At 44.7% G+C, this 23470-nt stretch overlaps 1 long non-coding RNA gene across 2 annotated transcripts in view; it reads left to right on the plus strand.

Moving 5' to 3' along the window:
• The window catches only part of LOC142254244 (uncharacterized), a 247632-nt gene that overhangs the window by 178626 nt on the left and 45536 nt on the right, over positions 1 to 23470 (plus strand). The gene's annotated exons all lie outside the window — the stretch shown is intronic.

The raw sequence follows: 23470 nt of genomic DNA on the forward strand, positions 1-23470 counted from the left end.
ACTGGACCCAAGGCCTGCAGCTTTCCACCGGACCGGAGATCCTGGACTTGTTCATCACGGAGCAACTCTTGTGGAACTGCCCTGAGGATCTCCGCCAGTTCATCCGAGACCAGAAGCCAAAGGGGTCCACGGCTACAGCTGCCCTTGCCGATGACTACACCAACAACCGGGCCCCTGAGGCCAGGAGAGCGGCCACCAGCAGCACCTGGAGAGGGGGTAAGATGAATTCTGCGACTGCCCCACCTGCCCCTAGACTGCAGGGGGTGTCCCCCTCAACTCCCCTCTCCAGGCCCGTGGCGGAACCAAGACGGTGCCACCAGTGCAACCTACCTGGACACTTCAAGGCCATGTGCCCTCAGCGTCCCAAGGCCCCGGCTCCGTCCCCGTCCCAAGGGCCGCCCAAGGTGTATTGTGTGGGTGGGGGTGGTGGTAGGTCCCTGGACAGCTTCCAACCTGTCACCGTCGGCCGGTCTGTGACCATAGGACTGCGAGACAGCGCCTCGGAGGTGACTCTGGTGCGGCCTGAGATGGTGTCCCCCCAAGACTTGATCCCTGGAAAAACCCTCGCTGTCTCCGGGATTGGAGGCACTGACCCGGCGCTGCCTGTTGCTGACATTTATGTGGACTGGGGCGCAGGGCGGGGGGTGAGGGAGGTGGGGGTAACTGATCGGATCCCTGCAAACGTGCTACTTGGGACAGATTTGGGGCAGATAACCTCCCAGTTTGGGCCCCAACCAAGGGCTGAACCTTCAGCCAGTACTGACATGCCTCCGGACAATGTTAATGTGTTATCTATGAATGATGTAAGGGAGGAGGGAGTGAACTCTGATATTTCTGCTTGCATAGACACCATAGACACACACACAGCTGCAGCTGTGACAGGGGAGGGGGTCAGAGAAAGGTGTGACAATGCCTCTACAAGTAACCAGCCTGTGAGCTGGGATCTGTTGCCCTCTGCAGGGATAAGCAGAGAGCAGGGTGCTGCAGGGGGAGGACCAGTGTGTGGGGTGGGGGCTACCACAGCAAATGTGGGGTCCCCAGAGATTTCACAGCGGGGTTCTGTTGCTGCAGGAGGGGAACAGGCAGGTGAGATTGGGGCCGGTCCAGGAGCGGAAGTGCTCCCAGGTAAGATCTCGGTGCATGGTTCCCCCACAACCGGGGTGTCAGGAAGCCAGGTAGGTCTGCCTGAACCGGCGACTTGGTCAGGAACGGAGGAGGAGCAGGCACGACCCACGGTCGCAGCGGCTGTGGCCGCTGTCACCCGCAGTGGGAGTGCTGGAAGCCAAGGGGCCTCCCGGAGGTCCGATAGCTCTTCCCCTTCTGACCAAGTGGCAGCCGAGTCAGGTGGAGGCCAGGACACAGGTCCCGGGGTACTGACTGAAGATGTGACAGTCTCGTCGATTCTGGCCACATCTAGTCAGGGGTTTCAGGCAGCGTTAGAAGCTGACGACAGCCTGAAAGCTCTTAAGGAGCAGGCGGCACAGCCTCCCTCGGACTCGGACCCGGAGCGAGTGGTCTGGGACCAAGGACGGCTGTACCGGGTCACGGTCCAGCAGGGTTCACCGGAGGCGTGGCCCAGGGACCGACAGTTGGTGGTACCCTATCCGTTCCGGACGGAGTTGTTGCGGATCGCACATGAGATTCCGATGGCCGGACACCTAGGGATCGCTAAGACCAAGGCCAGGTTAAGCCAGCATTTCTACTGGCCAAAAATGGGGGCCGATGTGGCTGCCTACTGCCGTTCGTGTGAAACCTGTCAGAGAGTGGGGAAGGCGGGGCCACGCCCCAAAGCCCCACTAGTATCTCTGCCAATCATCGATGAGCCTTTCAGGAGGGTGGCTGTCGATCTGGTCGGCCCGCTGGCCATCCCCAGCAGCTCCGGGAAACGCTTCATACTGACGGTAGTGGACTATGCCACCCGGTACCCAGAAGCAGTGGCCTTGTCGTCCATTCGGGCTGACAAGGTGGCCACCGCATTGCTGGAGATTTTCTCCCGAGTGGGTTTTCCCCAGGAAATGCTCACTGACCGGGGGACCCAATTCATGTCCCAGCTGATGGAGGCCCTCTGTAAGCAAGTCCAGGTGCGACATCTGGTGGCCAGCCCGTACCATCCACAGACTAATGGCCTGTGCGAGCGGTTCAATGGCACCTTAAAGCAGATGCTTAAGATGTTGGTCGACTCCCATGGGCGTGACTGGGAGCGGTATCTCCCACACCTGTTATTTGCTTACCGGGAGGTTCCACAGGCCTCAACAGGATTCTCACCGTTTGAGCTCCTGTACGGGCGACGTGTGCGGGGCCCCCTGGCTCTGGTGAAAGAGGCTTGGGAAGGGGATTTGGCCACCCCTGGAGTGTCGGTTATCGAGTATGTCATGCGCTTCCGGGACAAAATGCAGGCCTTGACGCAACTGGTACACGACAATATGGCTCAAGCCCAGGCCGACCAGAAGCGTTGGTACGACCAGAACGCTTGTGAGAGGACCTACCAAGTGGGTCAAAAGGTGTGGGTACTGGTCCCCGTACCACAGGACAAGCTTCAGGCAGCCTGGGAAGGCCCATACCTCGTGTACCAGCAGCTCAACCCTGTGACGTACCTGGTCACCCTGGACCCTGCCCGTGGAAGGCGGAAGCCCTTCCATGTGAACATGATGAAGGCACATCATGAGCGGGAGGCATGTGCGCTCCCCGTGTGCAACCTGCCCGAGGAGGGAGAAGCGGAAACCCTCTTGGATATGCTAGCCCAGGTTAGGGCAGGCGGATCCATTGAGGATGTGGAGGTTGGCCACCAGCTCTTGGAAGACCAACGGTCCCAGCTGTGGGCCACCCTCCTCCCCTTCCGGGGGTTGTTTACCAACCAGCCCGGAAGGACTGACTTGGCTGTCCATCACGTGGACACTGGGGATCATCCCCCGATCCGGCGTTCAGCATATCGGGTCTCCCTGGAGGTGCAGCAACACATGCGCCAGGAGATTGACGAGATGCTGAAGCTGGGGGTGATCCAGGCATCCAACAGCGCTTGGGCCTCGCCTGTAGTCCTCGTCCCTAAGAAGGACCGAACCACTCGGTTCTGCGTGGACTACAGGGGGCTCAATGCTGTCACGGTCGCCGATGCGTACCCAATGCCACGCATCGATGACCTGCTCGATCAGTTGGCCGGGGCTCAGTACCTGACCATCATGGATCTGAGCCGGGGATATTGGCAGATCCCCCTGACTCGCAAGGCCAGGGAACGCTCTGCCTTTATTACCCCATTTGGACTGTACGAGTCCACGGTGATGCCATTCGGGATGAGGAATGCCCCTGCCACTTTCCAGCGGATGGTCAACACCCTGCTCAAGGGACTTGAAGGGTACGCGGCCGCGTACCTGGATGACATTGCCGTCTTCAGTCCCACCTGGGAGGACCACCTAGAGCATCTAGCACAGGTGCTCGGGCGGATCCACCGGGCAGGTTTGACCATCAAGCCGGGAAAGTGTCAGCTGGCCATGAGCGAGGTCCAGTACCTCGGTCACCGGGTAGGTGGGAGAACACTGAAACCCGAGCCTGAGAAAGTGGAAGCCATCGCATCCTGGCCCACCCCCAGGACCAAGAAGCAGGTGATGTCCTTCTTGGGGACCGCTGGGTACTATAGGAGGTTTGTTCCATGCTATAGTAGCCTGGCAAAGCCCTTGACGGACCTCACCAAGAAGAAGCTGCCCTCTGCAGTCGATTGGACAATGGACTGCGAGACAGCCTTCCGGGCCCTAAAGGACGCCCTGTCCAGCCCGCCCGTGCTACAGGCAGCCGACTTCACGCGGCCGTTTGTAGTACAGACCGACGCCAGTGACTTCGGCCTCGGTGCGGTGCTCAGCCAGGTGGACTCTGCGAGCCAAGAGCACCCAGTCTTGTACCTGAGCAGGAAGCTGTTACCAAGGGAAGTTGCCTATTCCACGATGGAGAAGGAGTGCCTGGCCATAGTGTGGGCCCTGCAGCGTCTGCAACCCTATCTATACGGGCGCCACTTCATCGTGGAGACGGACCACAATCCCCTCAGCTGGTTGCACACCGTCTCTGGGACGAATGGGCGATTGTTGCGATGGAGCCTTGCGCTCCAGCAATACAACTTCACCATTCGCCACAAAAGGGGCCGTGACCACGGTAACGCAGACGGGCTGTCCCGACAAGGAGAGGTCGCGGACGGGCGCACGGGGGAACACCGGAGTGTGCTGCCCCCTAGCGCCCTCAAAAGGGGGGAGGTGTGAGGCAAATCCCGGGATATGAAGATGAATTATGACTCCAGTCATAATCCCTCATCACTCCCTGGCAGTGCCCCCTCCCTTCTTGTTCTCAGTGTTCCACTTACACCTCCATGGCCATGTCCTGTGATATGGAGATGAGGTGGTGTGGGAACAATGGACACAGGATGACTCCCTGCCGTCACCCTGTAGTAGGAGCTGCTAGCTAGTTAGCAAGGCTATGGAAATAGCCAGACAGAACGACTCCAGTAAAAAATGGTTCATATCTCGCAAGCCATATTTCCGATAAATATGGCAACCATAAAAATGGTGTCTCCGCATGCGGACGATGCCGGCACACCCTTTTTATGGGAGCAGGACATTGGGAAATGCCCCAGGCGTGATATCAGCCAATGGGGAACTGGCAGGCAGGTCATGAGTCCCCTCGTTCTGTAGCTAAATTCATAACTGTCACAATGAGAGCATTGGCGTCCGCCTACGACGCTCCCAGGCAAAGTTATGGCCCATATTCCATGTTGTGGATTTTGTCCATAACTCAAGCCAGGGGTGGAGCAGTGCTCCCTCTGAGGTCACTAAGGTAGGAGGGGACCTGGATCTGCCCAGGTTGATAACCCTACTTCGGCCATTTTCCAGTGTTCTTTCGCTGGGGGCACGTGTAGGAAACATCTGTGGGAAGGATCCTAGAAACCTGGTCTACAGCGCCCCCCTGTGGCCAGACGCAACAAGGTAACTGCTGGAACTGTGTATGCCTGTTTGTAACCCATGCTTTGACTGTAACTGTACTCTGACATATGTATATTCTGTAGATTCCCTATTGTATATATTGTAGTTTCTAGTGTGCTTTAGGCTGATTAAATTATATAATTAATCTTGGGCTGTTCTGTTATCTCGATCTTGAATCCCACGTCTGTGTGTTCGGCTAATAGTTACCGTGAAGCGGTTGGTGGCAGCGAGTTTGTGCCAAGGATTATTGTGGGGAGGCCAGTGAGATTCGGGGAGATTTTATATATTCCGCCCGCGGAGGTCGGGGGAATATATACCCTACTCTCACCGGGGACCCTTCAATAATCGGCATAAGTAGTATAGCGGCCTCCTTGCTTATTGTCGGGCAATTCCATAATTGGCCTGACTATAAGAGGGGCGCTAGAGAGCGCGTCACGTGCTCTGTCTGTCGGTCGGGAGGTATAAAGGAGGGGTGACCCCCACTTGTTACCCCCCGATTGTGACGTACTGGTAGCCAGCGCGGGGGATTTCTGAGTGACCCCCCCGGTGGTTTGTGACACCCCCTGCTGGGCTTTTGTCCCTAAGTCTGGGGGAGGGAGGCCTGGGATCCACCTAAACTCTCTGCTTACCTGGGGGATTATTCATTCCAGCTAAGAAAGACAAGAGAGAAGGAGAGGGAAAAGCTGACACCCCAGAGAGACTGAGAAACCCCGATTTCCCTGGAAAACGACTGCTGGAGGATTATGACTAACCTCCTGGGACATTTATCCCATTACTGGACAACTTTACCCTCTGTGTGCTGGATTATTTGATAGACCTTCTGACTTGCTTGGAATAAATGTTCTTTGGATTGTTCACCCATTTCTCGCTCTGTTGATTGTGTGATGTCAGAGGAGGACCCTGTGACAATAACCATTAACACCTTTATACCCAGCTGCTAACACAGGGTCCAGCTATCACTATTCCATTCACAAACATCTTTGCACATTCCCATTAGATGTGTTAATACAAAAATTAGGATGTGAATCAGTATGCTGCTAATGTACACGTGCATTTCCTGAAACAACAGGAATTAAGATTCAAAAATAGCCTCAATGCTGCCAGGGAAAGAGACAGACACAGACAGACAGACACATACAGACAAAGAAACAGACAAATAGACAGACACAGGGCTAGAGACAGACACAGGGCTAGAGACAGACACAGGGCTCTGCTCTGTTGCATTGATCAATTCAATAGCTAAATTTCTCTTTATTCATATGTTCATGGCAGTAATGCAGATTCCATTTTTCATATTTTCATTCTTACATATAGCTATTGGATTTTTCATGTCAGTATTCACACAGCAGTTTCTGCTTTTCATATATTCCCCTTACATAGTCACTGGTGTGCATACCTTCTCTCCATATAGTGTAGATTTTTTTAGGTTTTTGCACCCAGTTCAGACTCAGAATGGTGTTCCAGACGTTATTTCTTGATTGATAGGGCTAGAAACAGACTCGGGGCTAGAGACAGACTCGGGGCTAGAGACAGACTCGGGGCTAGAGACAGACTCGGGGCTAGAGACAGACAAATAGAGAGAGACAGACAGACTCGGAGAGAGACAAAGAGACAGTTACCATCCTGGGCAACGCCGGGTACTACAGCTAGTATATATATATATATATATATATATATATATGTGTATATATGTATAAATACATATACTGTATATCTACACATCAGGTTATGATTTTGTTTGTATTTTATTTTTTAAACCGGCAAATCTTATTAAAAACTAGATTAAAAACAATATTTTATTGTTTGATCACACATTCTTATTAAGCTGCAATATCTACTTTTTATAGGAATTGTGAGGTTATAACACCTCTGACGTCTGATCAGTATATAAAGGTTTTTCACCGGATTCGGGAATTCTTGGTGCTCTCTTTCCACTCTTGCATTAGGCCATGAGTGCCTGCGTTACATAGGGATAGCTGTTGACCGAACGAGTGTTCGACCAACCGCTATTGAAGATGCATGGGCACCTTTACCGAATGAATATATCTCCATAGGATTGACATTATAACATTGTCGCTGGAGCCGTAAGCTTCCTCCGCAGTCTGTCAGTGATTTGTTACAAACAAAACAAGAAAACTTCCCATCAAACGGCCGCACGTCTCGTAGTGTATTGTATTCCGATGCAATTAGACCTCGTACTAGAAGATGAGATGCGCAATCTTCATGACCACATTCCCGTGAATATAAGATTGTAACAATGCACCCAGGGCTCCTTTCTTGCAGGTTGCCATAATTATTTGTAAATGACTACTTTGTCTTTATTGGAAATGAGGAGAACTTTATTGCTTATCAGACTGAAATATCTCTGCAGAACTCCCGATCTCTTTTACAACTCTCTGTTTGATGTAATCCAAAATGTGACACCTGGGTCTTTAATAATTCACTGCTTGTTAACATTAAACAACTGTTAACATGCTCAAATAATTAGTTATGCTTGCTTGACATGTTTGCATGTTTAATAATTGATGCATTTATCTTAATTACTGATGGGGAGGCTGGTGTAATGTGCATATTTTTTGCATCTTAACATTCGAACAAAGCTGACTTTCTGCCAGTGATTGTTAGGCTCAGACTTTTCATTATTTATTATAATTAATTCACAAGAGGTAGTGTATTATTGACAAAAAAAAAGACTTTTGCAAAACACATTTATGGAGGTAGTTTACATTTTAAAGGAGGGAGCTGTGTTTTAAGCATTCAGAAGGCTGCGTTTCGGAGACTACGTCGGGATTCATTTTTATTTTTAAGGGTTTTGTAAAGACTTTTTCTAATCCCTGCCTAACCGTCCCTGCATATAGTAGCATAGATAAAGAGATTAGTGTTGAGCGGACCCGAACTCTAAAAGTCCGGATCCGCGCGGTTTCAGCGTCCGATCCGGGTCCGACCTGGACCCGGGAATCCGGCTGCACGTTCCGGATTCGTTTTTTTGTTTTTGTTTTTTTCTCTCTCTCTCTCTCCTTCTCTCTCTCTCTCTCCTCTCTCTCTCCTTCTCTCTTCTCTCTCTCTCCTCTCTCTCCACTCACTCTCTCCTCTCTCTCTCTCTCTCCTTCTCTCTCTCTCCTTCTCTCTTCTCTCTCTCTCCTCTCTCTCCACTCACTCTCTCTCCTCTCTCTCTCTCCTTCTCTCTCCTTCTCTCTCTCTCTCTCCTTCTCTCTCTCTCTCCCTCCCTCTTCCTCTCTCCTTCTCTCTCTCCTCTCTCTCCCTCTCTCTCTCTCTCTCCTCTCTCTCTCTCCTCTCTCTTTCTCTCTCTCCCTGCTCTCTCTATCTCTCTCCTTCTCTCTCTCTCCTCTCTCTTTCTCTCTTCTCTCTCTCTCTCCTCTCTCTCCACTCTCTCTTTCTCCTCTCTCTCCTTCTCTCTCTCCTCTCTCTCCTCTCTCTCCTTCTCTCTCTCTCACCTTCTCTCTCCTCTGTCTCCTCTCCTCTCTCTCCCCCTCCCTCTTCCTTCTCTCTCTCTCCTCTCTCTCCCTCCCTCTCTCTCCTCTCTCTCTCTCCTCTCTCTCATTCTCTCTCCCCCCGCTCTCTCTCTCTATCTCTCTCTCCTTCTCTCTCTCTCCTCTCTCTCCTCTCTCTCTCCTCTCTCTCTCTCCTTCTCTCCTCTCTCTCTCCTTCTCTCTCTCTCTCCTCTCTCTCTCCTCTCTCTCTCTCCTTCTCTCCTCTCTCTCTCCTCTCTCTCTCTCCTCTCTCTCCCTCCCTCTCTCTCCTCTCTCTCCTCTCTCTCATTCTCTCTCCCCCCGCTCTCTCTCTATCTCTCTCTCTCCTTCTCTCTCTCTCTCCTCTCTCTCTCTCTCCTCTCTCTCCTCTCTCTCTCTCCTCTCTCTCTCATTCTCTCTCTCTCTCCTCTCTTCTCTCTCTCTCTCTCCTTCTCTCCTTCTCTCCTCTATCTCTCTCTCTCTCCTCTCTCTCCTTCTCTCTCTCTCGTCCCGGACCCGCTCCCCATTGACATACATAGGTTCGGATACGGACTTCTTTGCCAACCCGCAACGGATCCGCCGGACCCGGATTCTGTGCAGTCCGCTCAACTCTAAAAGAGATCTTTAGAAAAAGTATTTCTGAAGATCTTATATTGTATGCTACTGAGCACAGGGACTAGTCCCAAGGGCTATATATCCCCCGACTATTCCACCCTCTTAGCATGTTAGTACGTCCACAAGGGCATACTAGCATGCTATTCAAGTCAGCATCACCAGCGGTGACGCGCGTACCTGTGTTCGCTGTGACCGCTCTTCTGAATGCCAGGCATTACAGTCATGCACATTAGACCTCTCTGAAGCCAGGACGCTTACACCCGGCTTCATACTGCACATGACCGGAAGGGCCCAGCATTCAGGAGTGCGATCACAGCGACCATAGGTACACGCATCACCGCTGGTGATGCCTCATTGAATAGCATGTTAGTACTAGCCTAGGTCTCCCAGGAGTGTGCTTAGGACACGTACTGCCCCTTTTTTTAAATGGCCAGCGCGCTATTTCCAAGAAATGCCTCTTAACCTATGGCTGAGCGGCACTATGTATTTAAGGCACCCTCCCATTAGGGAAGGTGCCCGCTCAACGCCTTAGTTAGTCAGTATACCAGTCTGTATAGCTAGCTGTCAGGTCCTGAGCTCCTGTCCCATTATCCCTGTGTCAATCACCTGTACTTAAGTCTGCCTTCCCATACCTATCTGCCCCTGCCGTGTCCACCATATCTGTCCATACCCATCTGTCTGTCTGCACCTGTTATCCCACCTTTACTTGCCTGCATCTGTGTCCGTACCAAAGTCTGTCTCCTCTCCTGGGGGTCAGCTGCCACAGTCTCCAGTCACTGCCCTGGGAGTGTTACCTTGCAACCCTCTAAAGAGTAAGCCCGGGTCCCCCTGTAATCCAGTGGGTCCACTAATCCTGCTCGCTGCCCTTACACCACCCATGAGCGTTACAGCAGCATAGTAATGAGGGTACACAGGCATCAGTTAAGCTTGGTGGAGGGTCCTTGAAAGTTTGGAGTTAATGAGTTGGTCAAGAGTAATGGTGTCTTCAATGCTGAGAAATCCATGATGCAATAGCTATATGTGATTTTTATTATATACAGTAATATTGGAAATTTGCTGTACATAGTACAAGCGATCAAACATAGGTTCAAGTTGAAAAGTAAAAAACAAAAATAAGTTTTTAAATATAAAAAAAGTATACAAATTGAAATCAGTCATCTGCTCCAGTTAAAAAATAAGGAAATGTAAAAATAAAAAAATACATACAGCTCTGGCAAAAATTGAGAGACCAGTGCACAATTGTCAGTTTTTCTGATTTTTCTCTTTATATTTTTGAGTAAAATGTAAATCGTTTTTTTTATTCTATAAACTGCTGACAACGTAAATTTTGTATTTATTTTCTGAAAATGAGAAATGGTGAAAAAAACAAAACAATGCATTGCTTTCAGATCTCCAATAATGCGAAGAAAACAAGTTCATAATCATTTAGAAAAAACAATGCATCATCGCAAAGATGTTTGTTGAATTTTCTTTACCTAATTTTCAGCTTTGCCCAACACCGGGTCATCTAATGGTCAGACGGAGACCTGGAGAGGCGACAAGCCACAGTGTCTGCACCCACTGTGAAATTTGGTGGAGGATCAGTGATGATCTGGGGATGCTTCAGCAAGGCTGGAATTGGGCAGGTTAATCTTTGCAAAGGACGTATGAATCAAGCCGCATACAAGGTTATCCTGGAAAAACGGCTGCTTCCTTCTGCTTATGCAATGTTCCCCAACTCTGAGGACTGTTTTTTTTCAGCAGGACAATGCGCCATGGCACACAGCTAGGTCAATCAATGTGTGGATCAAGGACTACCACATCAAAACCTTGTCATGGCCAACACAATCTCCAGACCTGAACCTTACTAAAAAACCTCTGGAATGTAATCAAGAGGAAGATGGATAGTCACAAGTCATCAAACAAAGAAAAACTGCTTAATTTTTTGCGCCAGGAGTGGCGTAAGGTCACCCAAAAGCAGTGTGAAGACTGGTGGAAAGTGACGCATGAAAGCTGGGATTAAAAGTCATGGATATTCCACAAAATATTGATTTCTGAACTCTTCCTGAGATAAAACATTGTTGTTTCTAAATGATGATGATCTTTTTTTCTTTGCATTTTTTGAGGCTTGAAAGCAATGCATTGTTAGGTTATTTTGACCGTTTCTCATTTTCAGAAAATAAATACAAAATGTATTGCTTGGAAATTCAGAGACATTGTCAGTAGGTTATAGAATAAAAGGACAATTTACATTTTACTCAAAAATATAAAGGGAAAAATCAGAAAAACTGAAAAATTGGAGGAGCTGTAGTTTGTATCTTAATTTCTGTAAAAGTTTGATCAATCAAAATATAAAACTAATTAACCCGACTGCCTGAAAAGAGGATGTAAATCGAATCGGCAGAATTTCTATGTTTTTCCTTCACCACAATACTGAACAAAATGCAATCAGAATGTCGTAGGTACCCCAAAATGGCATAGATAAAAAAAAAAAACAGCTTGACACAAAACAAACAAGAAAAACTTAACACAGCTCCATTGATGAAAAAATAAAAAAGTTAAACAAATGCTTGTAAACTTTTCCATTCCACCTTTTACTTTCCGCAGCACAGACAATGAAAGAATTGAACGTCAGGATTCTGAAAATGTTTCATTGCGTTCAGAACTTTGATTCTTCGTGTTGACAGACACCGATGATTCTCTGATTTCTGAAATGATATCTAAACCGTCTTCCTTGTCCTGAAAATGTAATAACAATTCAGTTCCTGTCCTCTAATGTGGTCACGGAAATGAAACAGATTTCATCCATGCCTGCAAAATAAATCACAACAATAAGTAATTGTCTCCATTTCGCTGGAACACTAATACATGATTACATTGTAACATGATCTATTCTTTATCCTGCATTAAATGGAAGTCGCTATATGATATAAAAAGCTGAATGTGTGTGTGTGTGTGTGCGTGTGCGTGTGTGTGTGCGTGTGTGTGTGCGTGTGCGTGTGCGTGTGTGTGTGTGTATGTATGTCCGGGATTGGCATCTGCACCGTCGCAGCTACAGCCACAAAATTTTGCACACTCACACTTCTGGACCCCGAGCGAAATTAAAGCGAATGGAGCTGGGAGCCACAATGCAGCCAGAACTTCAGAAGAATGTGCAGCCACGCCCTTATATGGAATGTTGCCGTGTCACAATGCAGCCAGGGAAAGAGACAGACACAGACAGGGTAAGAAACAGACATAGACAGGGTAAGAGACAGACACAAAGAGACAGACACAGACAAAGAGACAGACTGATGAGGAAAGAGACAGACACAGACAAAGAGACTGAGAAAAACACAGGGAAACAGACAGACAGGGAAAGAGACAGGGTAAGAGACAGACAGGGAAAGAGACAGACAGGGAAAGAGACAGACAGGGAAAGAGACAGACAGGGAAAGAGACAGTCAGGGAAAGAGACAGTCAGGGAAAGAGACAGATAGGCAGACAGGGAAAGAGATAGACAGATGGAGAAATAGACAGAGACAGTCAGAGACAGACAGACAAAGAGAGAGAGAGAGACAGCTATATACAGAGGCGGAGACAGACATAATTACATTTATATCTATTTGTTTTGTGTTTTTTGTGTGCAGAATACATTTTTGTTAATACATTCTATTTTGTTAACAGCAGTTATTAACCCGGGCGAAGCCGGGTAGTACACCTAGTATGATATAAACTGTCAATATGTAGAGATTTGGGGACCGGACAGGTATAGGGCAGGCACTTATTGCCTGCAGATCTGTATTTGGGTCAGGTCAGACTATCCAGTTTCCACGCAGAGTTGAACAGATTAAAGTTACATGTTTTGCGCAACAAAGTGACTCAGCCCCTCAGGCGGGTCAGGGATTAAACCAAAGTTGTAAATGTAACATAGTTACAAATGATTTTTCCAGTATTTAATTTCTGAGATTTAATCTAAAAGGAAGCTTTTTTTATATATAAGTATCAATCCCCAAAGAGCCAGCATCATGATACGACCATTGACTTCTACTTGACCCGCGCCTCTCTCCTGTTCGGTCACTGCCTTGGGCGGACAGGCCGGTCATTTACCGCATTATTCTCCCTGGGACCAACAGATTGTTCCCTATTCATTTAGACCCAACAAACTGTGTTATTGTATTAAAATGTACAGTAAATCAGTGCGTGCCATAGAGACTGTGACCTCAGCATGTAATGTAATACAACCTCATTAAATGACAGGCCGTAAATAACTGTTGTTTCTGTATTTTTTTGGACTTTAAATCTGTTTTTAAAGCATCTGGCAAATACATCGCATTAGGATATTTTTATTTTTTACCTTTTACTCTTGTCAAACTTGGATGTGTTAGAAAAGTTGTGAAATAGTTTTTAATGCGCAGATACAGTGTCAGATCGCTTATATATGTGAGAAGAGACAAGAAGGCACGGGATTGTGGGAGATGTAGTTCAGAGGTCAAAAAGTATACGCCCAGGTGGTGGCTTGTTAGTACATGTGTAATTAATATGTATAACTATAGTTTAATAGGGTTCTTTAATAACTATATTAACTATACTGTATACAACTATAATATAATAATATATAATATAATATATAACTATATTAACTATACTGTAGAGATAAACTCACTAAAATATAATTATACTTAATCTCCCATGTACTCCCTGGTTGTTTAGCATTTGAACAGAATTTTCTCTAGTGTTTTCCAAGAGCAGAATACTGAGTGCCGCTCTGAAGCATAATATAGGATGTAACTCAGGATCAGCAATGTAATGTATATACACAGTGACTGCACCAGCAGAATAGTGAGTGCAGCTCTGGAATATAATACAGGGTGTAACTCCGCATCAGTAATGTAATGTATGTACACAGTGACTGCACCAGCAGAATAGTGAGTGCAGCTCTGGAGTTTAATACAGGGTGTAACTCAGGATCAGTAATGTAATGTATGTACACAGTGGCTGCACCAGCAGAATAGTGAGTGCAGCTCTGGAGTATAATACAGGGTGTAACTTCGCATTAGTAATGTAATGTATGTACACAGTGGCTGCACTAGCAGAATAGTGAGTGCAGCTCTGGAATATAATACAGGAGGTAACTCAGGATCAGTAATGTAATGTATGTACACAGTGACTGCATCAGCAGAATAGTGAGTGCAGCTCTGGAATATAATACAGGAGGTAACTAGGGATCAGTAATGTATGTACACAGTGAGTGCAGCTCTGGAGTATAATACAGGAGGTAACTCAGGATCAGTAATGTAAATTTGTTTTTACAAGTTTTCTTCAGTTTTATGTTGGTTAATTACAAACTATAAAATTATGTTCCAAATGGCAATGGGGTTTTAAATAAAGAAGCTCTAAAGTACAAGGTGTGATTTATAAGCCGCTCTATAAGGAGTTTATGACTACTGGTATACAGCAGGAGTCGGGGATAATGGGTAATTAGGCCATTTAAGTTTCCTTATTCTTTTAAATATTTAAAAACTTGTACTTTTAATAAACCTTGTGTGTTTCTTGTTCGCAAAAAATACACAGGGAGTCGCCATCACTGCTAATCCAGCAGCTATAAAAATATATATACGAGTTATATATATGCGCACTCGTATAGAGTGCGTCTATTCTTTAATTTGATCGAGAAGAAGGCAGGAGGGGCACAAACTTTTCTTTTCATGTGTATCTGAGCTCTATTGCACTACTTGATGATCAATGAATTTAATATCAAATTATGAGCCCATTGAGCGTGACACTGACTGGTCTGTTACGGCCGGATTCAAACAAAGGCTGTTTGTTATAGGGGTCATGTTGAAAGAAACCCAGATTTGTAAGAAGAAAATAATTGGAATGTGTTTGATGTACAATATTGTCACCGGTTTATATGAATTTTTTGGCAGAATACATGACCACAGGCGAGTATATTCTTGCTGAAAAATCTCATGCTATGTTATACTGAAGCCTTTCACTGGGGAGAGAAGCTACAATGTTAATATTTGCACAATGAGACATTTTCTCATTTGTATCAAAACCTGGAAGAATCTCTGAATTGCCGGTTTTCCTTGAAGGCTCCGGGGTCATTTACAACGTATGTTATAGTGTCAATCGCATGTTTGCCATAGGATTAAAAAAATATATATTTCACTTGTAACTTTACATAACTAGTAATTCCGTAAAAGAATGAATGATATGGGTATTGAGAAAGTGAACCAGTAACCAACATGAAGCTGAAGACTCATAGAAACATGGCAGATAAGCCTTTTTTTCAGACACCTTCCACAAGTACAGCACTGTGCATGTGTATGGATTTTACATAGCTCCATTTACATGTAGGAAAAAGAAAATTAGAGTTGGTTCCGCAAATCTGCAGCAAAATACACATACAAAAGAAAAGTTGTAACACACACCACCAGGGGGCGCAAGTACACTGGAAAGGTGTGGAGTTCCTAGGTGTAGTTATGCACTTGCCTGCTAGGGGTCACCAGTACCAAGGTTTGCAGAGAAGTCGATAAAGCAGGAGTGTCAGAAGTTGGGAGGCCACGTCAGTACAGAGGAGCAAGAGAAGCCGAGGTCATGTGCAAGCCGGTGGTCAGGATGCCAGTGTCAGAAGCCAGGAAGTCACGTCAGTACAGAGGAGCAAGAGAAGCCAAGGTCACATGCAAGCCGGTAGTCAGTAAGCCTGGAAGTCACATCAGTACAGAGGAACAAGAGAAGCCGAGGTTATGTGCAAGCCGTTTGTCGGGAACACACACCACCAGGGGGCGCAGGAACACTGGAAAGGTGTAGAGTTCCTAGGTGTAGTGAGGCGCTTGCCCAATAGGGGTTACTAGTGCCAAGGCGGGACGATCTGAAGAGTAGTCTTTCAAGCCAAGTGTCAGACATTGGGAGGTCACGTCAGTACAGAGGAGCAAGAGAAGCCGAGGTCACGTGCAAGCCGGTGGTCAATAATCCAGCAAGTCACGACAGTACAGAGGAGCAAGAGAAGTAGAGGTTACGTGCAAGCTGGTGGTTGGTAACACACACCGCCAAGGGGCGCAGGTACACTGGAATGGTGTACAGTTCCTAGGTGTAGTGAGGCACGTGACCGCTAGTGGTCACTAGTACCAAGGCGGGGACGGTCTGCAGAGTAGTCGATCAATCCAAGTGTCAGAAGCCAGGAAGTCACGTCAATACAGAGGAGCAAGAGAAGCTGAGGTCACGTGCAAGCCAGTGGTCAGTAAGCCAGGAAATCACATCTGTACAGAGGAGCAAGAGAAGCAGAGGTTACGTGCAAGCCGGTGGTCGGAAACACACACCACTAGGGGGCGCAGGTACACTGGAATAATGTAGCGTTCCCAGGTGTAGTGAGGCACTTGCCCTCTAGGGGTCACTAGTACCAAGGCGGGGATGGTCTGCAGAGTAGTCGATGAAGCCGAGTGTCAGAAGCTGGGAAGTCAGGTCAATACAAAGGAGCAAGAGAAGCCAAACCGGTGATCAGTAAGCCAGGAAGTAGTATCAGGTACAGAAGAGGAGAAGAGCTGGGGTCCGAGAACAAGTCGGAGTTGTAAGCCGAAAGAACATAAAGGTACAGTGAAGAGAGCAAGGCCAGGGTCACAAAACAGGTCGAGGGTCAGGGATACCAGACATTACAGGATGGACGGAGGTCAGGGAATGGGGCACAAGGTAATGGGATAAGATCAGAACAACTCACAAAAACCAGAAGCGTACACTGCAGAGCAGGAACTATTACTGGCGGTGTTCCGGGAGAAACCTCTCCAAGATAAGGCAGAGCTATCACCCAGAATGAGTCACGACCGACTAGGCCTCTCCCACCGAGTTTGGACTCAGAGAATACAGTCAACAAGAAAACACCTAGGTCACAATGGCTCTGCCTAGAGCAGAACCACAAGTGAGTCATGACAGAAGTATTTCCCAAATGTTTTGCTTTCCAAGCTCTTAGTATCTATAGTGATGTAATATTACATGACTGCATTATTCACCTCCACACTGCAAAATAATGTAACAGGATCCCGAGGATCACACACATTCGTATTAGTTATAGCCTCGTAAAGGGAACCTGACAACTGATGCATGCTGCCCGACCCACAGGTTGCATGATTCCAGCCATATTGTCACAATAGTCTCCCTGCATGATGAGACCAGTGACAGACTTTGGACTGGGGCCTCTAATCTGGCTCTTTTCATTTAAATGGATTTCATTTCTCTTGGCACTTAAGTGGTTAAGTGCCAGTTATGCTACTGCAGCTTTTCCAAAGCAATTCCTTGCTGAGTGATCAGCTGCATTGACTAAGTAGTCACGCCCTTCAGCTTTAAATAGTAGTGTATCCCAGCATTCCCTGCTGAAGATACAAAGTCATTTGATTTGTGTCCTGGCCGCCTGTGAAGAAGGTTCTGCTAGTCTAGTTCCTGTGCTCAGGCTATATCCTTTTGGTTGTTCTTTTACCCCCTGTTTGTCTTTATTACCCTAGTGTGTTCTCAGTGCAGTTGTGAGGTTTAGTGTACCTCATCTGCCCCTCACTAGTCAGGGTTATTTTACAGCCATTTGTAGGGTCCCAGGTTTCTGTTCGGAGACAGTTGTGGAAACTATACAGAGACAGGTGAGGAGAGAAGGGACAGTTGCAGGTGAGATTAGGAAGTGCCCATCTACCCCTCTCACTAGTTCCAGTGCCTTCTGATGTTTTTTTGGCCGCAGTGCCCCCTTTTCTTGTGTTTTTGTTGTGCTTCAGATGCACGTACACCACCGACCAAAAGTTTGGACACACCTCATTCAAAGAGTTTTCTTTATTTTCAGGACTCTGAAAATTGTAGATTCACATTAAAGGCATCAAAACTATGAATTAAAACATGTGGAATGAAATACTTAAAAAAAAGTGTGTAACAACTGAAAATATGTCTTATATTCTAGGTTCTTCAAAGTAGCCACCTTCTGCTTTGATTACTGCTTTGCACACTCTTGGCATTCTCTTGATGAGCTTCAAGAGGTAGTCACTGGAAATGGTTTTCCAACAGTCTTGAAGGAGTTCCCAGAGATGCTTAGCACTTGTTTGCCCTTTTGCCTTCACTCTGCGGTCCAGCTCACCCCAAACCACCTCGATTGGGTTCAGGTCTGGTGACTGTGGAGGCCAGGTCATCTGGTGTAGCACCCCATCACTCTCCTTCTTAGTCACAGCCCTTACACAGCCTGGAGGTGTGTTTGGGGTCACTGTCCTGTTGAAAAATAAATGATGGTCCAACTAAACGCAAACCGGATGGAATAGCACGCCGCTGCAAGATGCTGTGGTAGCCGTGCTGGTTCAGTATGCCTTCAATTTTGAATAAATCCCCAACAGTGTCACTAGAAAAGCCCCCCACACCATCACATCTCCTCCTCCATGCTTCACGGTGGGAACCAGCCATGTAGAGTCCATCCGTTCACCTTTTCTACAAAGACACGGTGGATGGATCCAAAGATCTCAAATTTGGACTCCTCAGACGAAAGCACAGATTTCCACTGGTCTAATGTCCATTCCTTGTGTTCTTTAGCCCAAACAAGTCTCCTCTGCTTGTTGCCTGTCCTTAGCAGTGGTTTCCATAGCAGCTATTTTACCATGAAGGCTGCTGCACAAAGTCTCCTCTTAACAGTTGTTCTAGAGATGAGAAGGTGTGTCCAAACTTTTGGTCTGTAAGGTAAGTCTGAACGTACCTCACCACGCTTGTTACACCCAGCAAACGTGACACATATGTGATGTGTTTAAGAGAACAATAGTTTAATAGTGGCCGACTCACACAGGAGACTATTTGGACAGGCAGGTCCCCAATGGCTTTTCTCCACTCACTTTCCTGGGGTGACAGGTCTCCCCCTGCATGTATGTATAGGGAAAGACCTACCTCTTGAAGGGAGCAGGTGTGGAGAAGCCTCCAGGGACTTTCCTGTCCAATTAGTCAGCAGCCGGAGCATGGATGGAAAGCGAGTAGGTTGGAAAGTGCACGGAAATGTTTGACCACATAAACAATCCACTGAGTGCCTGTGCTGGGTTTGAACAGTCATTTTTGTTCTGACCGATCTCCCTTAAAACAGTTCTTTTCATATCGAACATATTTGGAACTTTAAAGAAAAAAGTTGATGGTGTAAACCTTTACAACCCTTGTGGTTAGATACGAGGCCCCAATATTGAGATATATGCAGGTCCCAGATATTTTGTAAATATTTAAGAATATTGATGACCTATACTTCACTTAGACCATCTATATCAAATTTCTGGGGAGTTAACTCCTAGCACCTCCACCGATCAACCACAAACTATAATCTGTGTATAGGTTATCTAAGCTTGTAAAGCCATGTCCTTCCAGTGTAAAAATCATCAAAAGTGGTAAAAAAAAAAGTGATTTGGGATTAAAAGAACAAAAAAAATCTCCTGCATGTAGCTAAATCGCTGGCGTCCACACATTGTATATATAGCACCTTACTGACTGTCTCCTTCCTGCCGCAGAGACATTTCGTCACCCGCATGTAACTCTACAGCAGCCAGCGGGTTAATATGTAATAACCTATTTACATCACTTCTTTCCTGTAATATTGGCTGGCGGGGCCAATGGGCGTCCTGCGCGGCTTTAAAATGTCACAAATAGCAGATTTATGGATTTTTCTAAATACGTTATTTTACTTTGACAGCATAAATCATTCATGCTGCCTTCCTGCGCTTACATTTTTTTCCGTTCCCTTTTCTTACCTCTAACAGATTATTGAAACAGAAAATAAGCGCAGGAAAGGCTGCGAGGGGGATCAGGACTGCAAATGTCAAGTTTGTACTTACAGTTGTATGGACGTCGACAGGGTCAAGAGCCCATATTATTTGTATATGTACACAGCGGGCCGACATAAAAGGTTATGTCACCTGCAGCTATTTTCTTACAGATTAAAATGGGCCTGAAATCTGCCTCCAGCCCGGCTCTGACATGGAGCGCAGCAATACAAGGCCTGTGTCAGGACCACAATAGCAGCTGGGTGATTGCTAGGTGCTGCTGTGGGCAATGGCGTCCATTGCAGTCAGTCCTGTAAATTACATCATGCTGCTCCTGATCTGCTCCTTTTAATATAATCCAAGTACAGGGTCGAGCACTTAGCAGAGAACAGACAGGCAGTGCTACATATTATTTATTTATTTCTACAAAGATACCATTTATTTCTTTCAAGGCCTTTCTCTGAATCTGAGTAGCAGTTTGAGGGTCTAAAACTTCCCTGTAAGAGGTCCGTAAATACATTCACCCATTCGTTTTGACAGTTTATTATTTTTTTAGATTTATATTATTTTATAATAAATATTTGTATTATTATTATTATTATTATTATTATTATTATTATTATTATTATTATTATTATTATTATTATTTTGCATTCTTAGTATTTTTTACAGTTTACTATTTTTAGGTTTTATTAGGTTATTTATTATTTTATATTACTATTATTACTATTGTTATTATTATTATTATTCATTCTTAGTATTGTATTATTGTTAGGTTTATATTATTTTATAATATTTGTATCTATTATCATTATTATTTTGCATTCTTAGTATTTTTTACAGATTACTATTTTTAGGTTTTATTAGGTTATTATTTTATATTACTATTATTACTATTATTATTATTATTATTATTCATTCTTAGTATTTTATTATTGTTAGGTTTATATTATTTTATAATATTTGTATCTATTTTCATTATTATTTTGCATTCTTAGTATTTTTTTGATAGTTTATAATTTTTAGATTTATTTTTCATAATAAATATTACTATTATTATTATTATTACTACTATTATTTTGCATTCCCAGTATTTTTGACAGTATTATTTTTCAGTTTATATTATTTTATAATATTATTTTTAATTATTATTTAATATTCTAAATATTATTTTACATTCTTAGTATTTTTGACAGTTTATTTCTAGCTTTATATTTTACAATAAATATTATTTATTATTATTAGTAGTTGTAGTAGTAGTAGTATTTATTTTGCATTATTAGTATTTGACAGATTATTATTTTTAGGCTTATATTATTTTATGATAGATTTTTTATTACTATTATTTTGAATTATTAGTATTTTTTGATAGTTTATTATTTTTAGGTTATTATTTATTATTATTATTATTATTATTATTATTATGAATTCTTAGAATTTTTGACAGTTTATTATTTTAAGGTATTTATTATAATATAATATAAACATAAAAATAATAAACTGTCAAAAAATACTAAGTAAGAATGTAAAATTGCAAAATAATATTATAAAATATGTTATATTTTTTATTATTATTATTATTATTATTATTATTCACTCTTAGTATTTTTTGACAGTTTATTATTTTAAGATATTATAAAAGAATATAAACCTAAAATAATAAACTGTCAAAAATACTAAGAATGCAACATAATAATTAATACATATTTATTATAAATTATTATTTTTATTTTTATTATTATTATTATTATTATTATTATTATTATTATTATTATTATTATTATTAATATGCATTCCTAGTATTTTTTTGAGTTTATTATTTTTAGGTTATTATTTTATAGTAAAAAGAATAATATATATTTTGCATTCTTATTTAGTGTTTTTTGGGTTTTTTTTTTTGGTTTTTTTTTGCTTGGTCTTATTTCTTCACTAGTAATATTACTATGTTATTATTACTTTTATTTTTCCTTTATCTACATTCACCGTAAGGTTAATCTACTCTAGTGAGGATGCTAAAGCTGTGCATTAGCAGTATTGTTTTTAGTCTTTCACTAACTAGAACTGACACCCAGGCTGTAGGTGGACATAAAACATGAAGATCTTTTTATATTTTTTTGCAATAACAGCTGATCTGAGCTTTCCCAGACCCATCTGCTCTTCTTCCAGTATTGCCCCCTCCCTCATTAATCACATGGGGGGGACACATGATGTGGATGCCCCTTGAGCTTCGGCTACTAGGCATTGACTGGTGACAGAGCTGGGAACGTGTTCATGGTTTTTATTAATGGCCCGGAGTGTTTGGGACCAGTGTATGGTGCTGTGGCTGGACGTGTATCACAGCTGCTACAAACAGCCACTTTTCTTTGATATTAGCAATAGAGGTTGCAGAAGTTGCAATTCCAATGTAGCCCTGTGCCGCAGCTTTGTGCCGCAGCCCTGTGCCGTAGCCCTGTGCCGCATCCCTGTGCCGTAGCCCTGTGCTGCAGCCCTGTGCCGTAGCCCTGTGCCGCAGCCCTGTGCCACATGTCCATAAAATCTTTTTACCAAAACTCGTCCTCAGGACAGGCCCCCTTTATTACTGTCATCAAGAACTATTCTATGTGAGCACTAAATGCTTTATGTGATGATGTGGACCGGAGACTAAATATCCGGTCACTCAAGCATATGTAGTGTCCCCTTCATGGAAGGATTTGCCTTGTAGCAAGAGACCATGCAGCTATTTTCAATAATTTGCTATGGGCTTGAAAGCAACATTTATAGTAAGTTATAGTTAGTTATTTTTCTTACTTTATTTTGTTAAAAAAAATAAAATTAAAAACAACACAGAAAATGCCATAAATAAAGCTCGGTGTAAATCCAGTCTGCTGCTAGCCCTAATGTTACACAATTGTTTGAAGTCAAACAAAGTCTCCAATTTCTGCAGAACCGCATATAATCTAAAAAAAAACAAACCCTCCTGAATTTGCACTGATGGCATATATTGAGAACTGGGATTTTGAGTTTCGGCATAGCCAATATATTTTTTTCACAATGGTAGTTACTATATGGACAAGCTGTGAGGCAGGGAAGCAAAACGTCCCAGGGTCAGATACCAGGAGAGAACCTCAAAGATTAAGGGGATAGACAGAGGCGTAGTCAGGTCCATGGTCTGGAGTCAGATACCAGGAGAGCACGTTAAAGAGTAAGGGGATAGACAGAGGCGTAGTCAGGTCATGGTCTGGAGTCAGATACCAGGAGAGCACGTTAAAGATTAAGGGGATAGACAGAGGCATAGTCAGGTCATGGTCTGGAGTCAGATACCAGGAGAGAACATCAAAGATTAAGGGGATAGACAGAGACGTAGTCAGGTTATGGTCTGGAGTCAGATACCAGGAGAGCACGTTAAAGAGTAAGGGGATAGACAGAGGCGTAGTCAGGTCATGATCTGGAGTCAGAATACCTGGAGTAGCAGATAAGAGCAAAGGACTAGGTAAAGGGATGGTAAGATGAGATCAGAGATCTGGTAACTGAGATCAAAACACCAAGCGTAGATTTAGGCCGGAGTCAACACTTGCGAGTGTTTCGCATCACATCATCCGGCATTGCCGCACAATCTCCAGACGAGCGGGTCGGCTGCATACATTTCTATGCAGCTAAGACTGTTCTGTCTGGAGAGCATCAGGCCATGTCGGGTGCATCACCATGGGATGCGAGACTCGCTAGAGTGTGACATGATCCT

Source organism: Anomaloglossus baeobatrachus, chromosome 10 (genome assembly GCF_048569485.1).
Source record: "Anomaloglossus baeobatrachus isolate aAnoBae1 chromosome 10, aAnoBae1.hap1, whole genome shotgun sequence".
In the NCBI taxonomy this organism is placed as follows: domain Eukaryota; kingdom Metazoa; phylum Chordata; class Amphibia; order Anura; family Aromobatidae; genus Anomaloglossus; species Anomaloglossus baeobatrachus.